The sequence below is a fragment of the Bos javanicus genome, chromosome 2, assembly GCF_032452875.1.
Source record: "Bos javanicus breed banteng chromosome 2, ARS-OSU_banteng_1.0, whole genome shotgun sequence".
In the NCBI taxonomy this organism is placed as follows: domain Eukaryota; kingdom Metazoa; phylum Chordata; class Mammalia; order Artiodactyla; family Bovidae; genus Bos; species Bos javanicus.
Genome location: NC_083869.1, coordinates 38,464,223 through 38,471,096, shown reverse-complemented (window position 1 = coordinate 38,471,096; position 6,874 = coordinate 38,464,223).

Sequence of the window (6,874 nt, the reverse complement as noted above, 5' to 3'; positions counted from 1 at the left end):
GGGGCTTATGTATATACCTATGGCTGATTCATGTTGATGGATGGCAGAAACCATCACAATATTATAAAGTAATTATCTTCTAATTAAAAATAAAAGTAAGTTAAAAAAAAGACTTTAAACCACACACACAAAAAAACCATTAAAAAATGGGCAGAAGACATTTCTCCAAAGAAATCATATAAAAGATATGAAAAGGCATGTGAAAAGATGCTCAACTTTGCTAATTATTAGAGAAATGCAAGTCAAAACTTCAATAATGTATCACCACACGCCAGACACAATGGCCATCATTAAAATGTTTACAAATACATTGTGGAAAGAGTATGACAAAAAAGTGGGATATAAATTGGTGCCACTATGAAAAACAGTGTGGAGGTTCCTCAAAAAACTAAAAAAGAAACTACCAACCATATGATCCAGCAATCCCACTCTTGGGCATATACCCAGAAAAGATGAAAACCATAATTCAAAAAGATACATGCACCCCCAATGTTCATAGCAGAGCAATTTACAATAGCCAAGACATAGAAACAACCTAAGTGTCCATTGACAGATGAATAGATAAAGACATGTTATACATGTATATATATATATAATGGAATACTAGGCAGCCATAAAAGGGAATGAAATAATGCCACTGGCCGCAATATAAATGGACCTAGAGATTATAACGTTAAATGAAGTCAGAAAGAGAAAGACAAATACCATATGATATCACTTATATGTAGAATTTAAAAATATGACACGAACGAACTTACAAAACAGAAATGAACTCACAGACACAGAAAACAAACTTATAGTTACCAAAGGGGTAAGTTAGGGGGATAAATCTTGAGGTTGGGATTAGCAGATACAAACTGTGCTTAGCTGCTCAGTCATATTTGACTGTTTGTGACCCCATGGGCTGAAGTCCACCAAGCTCCTCTGTCCATCGGGATTCTCCAGTAAGAATACTGGAGTGGGTTGCCATGCCCTCCTCCAGGGGATCTTTCCAATCCAGGGATTGAACCCTGGTATCCCACAATGCAGGTGGATTCTTTACCATCTGAGCCACCAGGTAAGCCCAAGAATACTGGAGTGGGGAGACTGTCCCTTCTGCAGGGGATCTTCCTGACCCGGGAATTGAGCCAGGGATTCCTGCATTGCAGGCAGATTTTTTACCAGTTGAGCTTCCAGGGACGCTCACCGTACAGCACAGGGCTTCCCAAGTGGCGCTAGTGGTAAAGAACCCCCCTGCCTACACAGGAGATATAAGAGACATGGGTTTGATCTCTGGGTCAGGAAGATCCCCTGGAGGAGGGCACGGCAACCCACTCCAGTATTCTTACCTGGAAAATCCCTTGGACAGAGGAGCTGGGTGGGCTACACTCCATAGGGTCACAAAGAGTCGAACACAACTGCAGTGACTTAGCACAGCACAGCACTGTATAGCACAGAAAACCGTATTCAATATCCCGCAGTAAACCATAATGGAAAGAATATGAAATAGAATATAAATATAAATATAAATATATATATATATATATATATATATATATATATATGAGTCACTTTGCTATATACCAGAAGCTAACACGACATTATAAATCAACTATATTTCAATTAAAAAAAAAAGGATTATGATTGAATTAAACCATATGACAATCTCATTTCTCTTTGACTGTGTTTGGTCTAGGGGCATATTACCAAGTTCTGCTCTGTTGAGAACTTTAGGAAAAGACTATCCGCTCAGATAACAGGAAGGCATGAAAAGAAAAAGTCTCCTTTGCTCATTCCTACTTCCTCCCTGCTTAGGTAGTGATTGAAGCAGATGTGGGAGATTTTGTGCTTAGAGTGCCAGCAGTCACTGTATATAACCATAATGAGGGACTTGGAGGACACAGTGGAGATGGCCCAGAAGAAAGACTGGAAAAGCTGGGACCCTTGGCTACTCCATGAGCTTCCAGACCAACTGGGTATCATTTACCTCCAGAGTGCTGTCAATTGAGGAAGAATTGTCCTAATGGCTAAGTCACCACTGGTTGAGTTCTCTGTCATTTACAGCCAAAATTATCCAATTTGCTAAAGTGGCAGTACAGTTTCATAGTAATACCCCTTGAGCACTCCCTTTATAGTCTCAATTACAAAATGTATAATACATATGTTCTTGTTTTTTTCCATTCTTTACCTTTCTGCCTTGTGTTTCATCCCTATACCCTCAACGAGTTTTAGCACCTTGAAAGTGAAAGTGAAGTCGAACTTCAGCTCTGGACTATTTCCACAGACAGCACAGGAAATAGTCTACAGTGTTAAAACCCTGTTGGGTTTCCAGTAGAACCAGATCCATCTTGCTTCCCTTTATCCTTCACCTAAAGTTACAGGTAGGGAATTCCCTGGTGGACCAGTGGTTAGGAACCTGCACTTTCACTGCCATGGCCAGGCTTCATTCTCTGGTTGGGGAATTAAGATCCCACAAGCTGGCTGGCACAACCAAAATATAAAAATTAAAAAAAAAAAACAATAAAAGGGACTTCTCTGGAGATCCAGTGGTTAAGAATCCATCTGCCAAAGCAGGAGGCATGTGTTAGATCCCTGGTTCTGGAACTAAGATCCCATATGCAGCAGGGCAATTAAACCTGTGTACCACAACTACTGACCCTGTACACCTAGAACCCGTGCTTTGCAACAAGAAAAGCCACAGCAATAAGAAGCCTGCACACAGCAAATAGACAGTAGCCCCTGCTTGCCACAACCAGAGGAAAGTCCAGTCACAGCAACAAAGAGCCTGTGCACCCAGGACAACAAATAAAACATTGCAAGCAGCTTTAAGCTCTCTGTTAATACCCGGGATATTAAAACCTTCTTGTGGGTATTCATAAAGCACAAATAATGACACGTATGAAGCTGTGATGAACCGGACTCCAGGGAGTTTCAGACACTCGCCCAAGACTTAAGCTATTCAAAGTGTGACTTTGTGTTTGAAATCTCTCGTTTGATTTTGATAACACTTTTAAACAAAATGTGTCTGGTAGGGCAAAATGGAAAGATCCTGGTGAAACACACACGAAAACTCCATGTACACAGTAAGAGAGATGAGGGTGAACTAGAGGTGGGTGGTAACGAAGGAAAAGGGGACTGAGTGTAACTGGCTAATGAGGACATTTTAAAGCTATAATAAGAGGTGAACATCAACTTGCTTTATTGTATTAAAAACGCCTGCCTAGAATGTCAGGGAGCTGACCTCCACCTTGTCAATTAATATTTCTGTGACCTTTGAGATTTTCCTTTTTTTCACTTTTCTCACTAAGAAAAAGAGAAGGGTCAACAGACGGTGTTCATATGGAAGTGAGAGCCACCTTTTTAAAGTTATTAAACTCGAAGAGGAGAGAGCTCTTCCTGACCATACACAGATATTCTTAACTCCTTCTCATCCCCAACATTTTTCCCAACATTTGAAACATATATTAGTGAACTAAAATTTATTTAGCCTAAGGAGTAACTCTGAGTTTGTATTCTAGCTTTCAACGCTCACTAGCTTCTGCATGATCCTAGCCAAGTCACACTTCTGTCATTCTTTCTCTAAGTCAGTAGGTGCTCCTTGTGTTCTCCCTTCAAAGGAAAGATGACACACTTCAAGAGAAGTAAAGCCAAATTCTTGGAAAGGTCATTTCGCACCATCCCCAGCAGGCGCCAGGAACAGGGGCAGTTGGTAGAGGGGCAGGAACATCTGTGATCTGCGTCAAACAGCCATGGGGTATAAACCCACATTCTTAAATTCTGGAAGCAGGAAATTCTTGCTGAGGGTCAAGTTTTCCAAACAAGCAGGAGTTTCCTTTTTCTTTAAACATTTTCTTGTCATCTTACTAAGAAATAGTAAATGTTATTTAACAATTCCTTAAAGATATGAAATTACTACTAAAACCAGTAATTCTTAACTCTATTAAAGACCAACTCTCCTTTTTATGATAGATTTTTTATAAGACCTGCTTACAATTATGAGATTAAATTACTTTGCTGCTGTTCAGCCGCTAAGTTGTGTCTGACTCTTTGCAACCCCATGGACTGCAGCACGCCAGGCTCATCTGTCCTCTATTATCTCCCAGAGTTTTCTCAAATTCAAGTCCATTGAGTTGGTGATGCTATCTAACCATCTCATCCTCTAGTTTAAATAATTAATATAACTCACATAGGAATATACTGTCACAAAAAAACCCCCGCAATGCATGATTATAATATAAAGGACTAAAGAATAAAAGCAAAGTTCTTTATAATAAAATATGTACTTCAATCTGAAAATGTCTAGGTGTGACTGGTAGATATAATAACATCATCAGATGCCTGCATGTATATGTAGAGTCAGTACGAGAATGCTATAAAAGCAGACTGATACAAGTTTATTATACTGGAGACTCAAAAACCATATGCAGAATTGCTACTCGTGATCTTGAATAACTTATGGTAAATTTCTAACAAAATATTCTTAAAAAGTTTGGATCTGTTAAGCATTGCAGAAAATATATGGTATTTGGTTGTAAAATGGAGTTAGATTCTGAGTTCAGATCATTAAAAACTCCATTGTTTACATAAATGTGTGTCTTGGAAGGTGTTGAAAAGTGTACAGGCTACTGGACAATTCTCACTTCATGAGACTGTCCATGCATTTGAAGAAGTATTACATTCCAAAAATCAACCCATTAAGTAGTACCAACCCCCAGTTATTGTAACACTATAAAAACCTTCCCACAAATGTGTAAAATGCTCTCAAATAATAATATAGTCTGTATTGATAAATTATGCTATAAACAGTGCCTGGCACTCAGTATGTGGTTAATATATCCCTATTGATTGAATAGATGAATGAATGTATAAGTATTGTATCTCTAAAGATGATTAACTTTTGATGGCAAGTAACAGAAAACCCAATTAACTCATTGTTAGACAAATAAGGGTTTATATCACTTTTTTTTTTCATATATAGCCTTTATTATGTTGAGGTAAGGAAACAATCCCATACACCACTGCAACAAAAAGAAGAAAATATCCAGGAATAAAGCTACCAGAGGAGATAAAATACCTGTGTGCAGAAATTTATAATGATAAGAGAAATCAAAGAAGATATAAACAGATGGAGACATATACCATGTTCCTGGATCGGAAGAATCAACATTATGAAAATGATTATACTTACACAAAGTAATCGACAGACTCAACGCATTCCATAATCAATTAGCAATGCAGTTTTTCACAGAACTACCACAAAAAAAATTCACAATTTGTAGTCACAAAATAACAACAGTAATGGGAACAATAAGACCCTGAATAGCCATAGAAATCTTGAGAAAGAAAAACGAAGTTGGAGGAATCGAGCCCCTTGACTTCAGACTATACTAGAAAATTACAGTGACCAAGACACTATAGCTCTGGTGCAAAAACAGAAATATAAATCACTGGAACGAGATAGAAAGCCTTGATAAAGGTAAAAGAGGAAAGTGAGAAAGCTGACTTAACCACTGCCCACAGTGGTGAAAGTGCGCAGGTTTGATCCCTGGCCAGGGAGCTAAAATCCCGCAAGCTGCTCAATGTGACCAAAAGAAATTCAAAATTGTTTTAAATTAAAAATAAATAAGAGAATAGTATGAACAATTAAATGCCAACAAATTTAACAACCTAGAAGAAACTGACAACTTCCTAGAAACACACAGCCCACCAGAACTGCACCAAGAAGAAATCTGTAAAGTGTCTAAGATGAGAAAAAGGAAAAGGAACACAGACACAAACAGAAAACAAAGGGATACACTATGTTCAGCAAACAGCCTCAGAAGAAAATCTACTTAGACGGTGAACAGGAGGAAAAACTGAAAGACAAGATTGTGTCAGGAAATGGAGGAACAGACAGCATCTCAAATGAAGAAGCTCACACGTGTCCACGGTCAGACTGCGGGGGGCAGTCCGTCAGCTTTTTAACTTAAGATGTTTAGAGTGATACGTCTAGGGTTGGTGCCACAGCTCATGATGTTATTGTTTATGGTTCCTATTCTCCTTCCACTTTGCTGTTGTTGGTAAATCTGTTATTTTATCACTTCATGAATTAAAAACCACGGCAGCATCTCTGAGTCTTACATCTATATTCAAAGCAGAAGGAAGAAGAAAGGATCGCTGCCTGTAGACTTCATTTTCTATCATACTGGCCAGAACTGTATCACATGGCTAGTGCTCACCGCCAGGAAAATGGTGGTCCTCCTACTGAAAGCAATAATTCTGACATATAAAGTGTAAAAAGCAAAGAAACAAACAAACAAAAACGTTCAAATACGTTAATGAGCTGCCAAGAAAATAAAGATTCTAAGAAGACAAAAACTGGTGAAGTGAACATAGAACTCCGAGGAGGTGGGGAACACCAGGAATGGCTTTTGCCCGTAGGCATGTGTGCCAAATTCTGGTGATCGATTTCATTTTTAATGGTTTCACAGGAAGTGTGGATGGGGGACAGATGACAAAGCTTAAGGCCTGCTCAATATATGAAGTCTAATAGTAGCGCTTGAACCAAAGTTGGGAAATGAGGAAAATGTGGTCTAGTGGTTAGCAATCTACCTGCCAATGCAGGGGACGTGAGTTCAATCCCTACTCTGGAGGGATCCCAGCTGCCTCAGGGTGACTAAGCCCATGTGCCACAACTACTGAGCCTGTGCTCTCAAGCCAACATGCTACAGGAGCTACCTAGAGGCCATGGTCCACAGCAACAGAAGCCACGGCAACGAGAAGCTTGCGCACCACAACTAGAGTAACCCCTGCTTGTGGCAACTAGAGACAGCTCCCTCACAGCAATGAAGACCCAGTGCAGCCAAAAATTAGTATCAAAGTAATTAAAAATTTAAAAAAAGTTGGAAAATGAAAA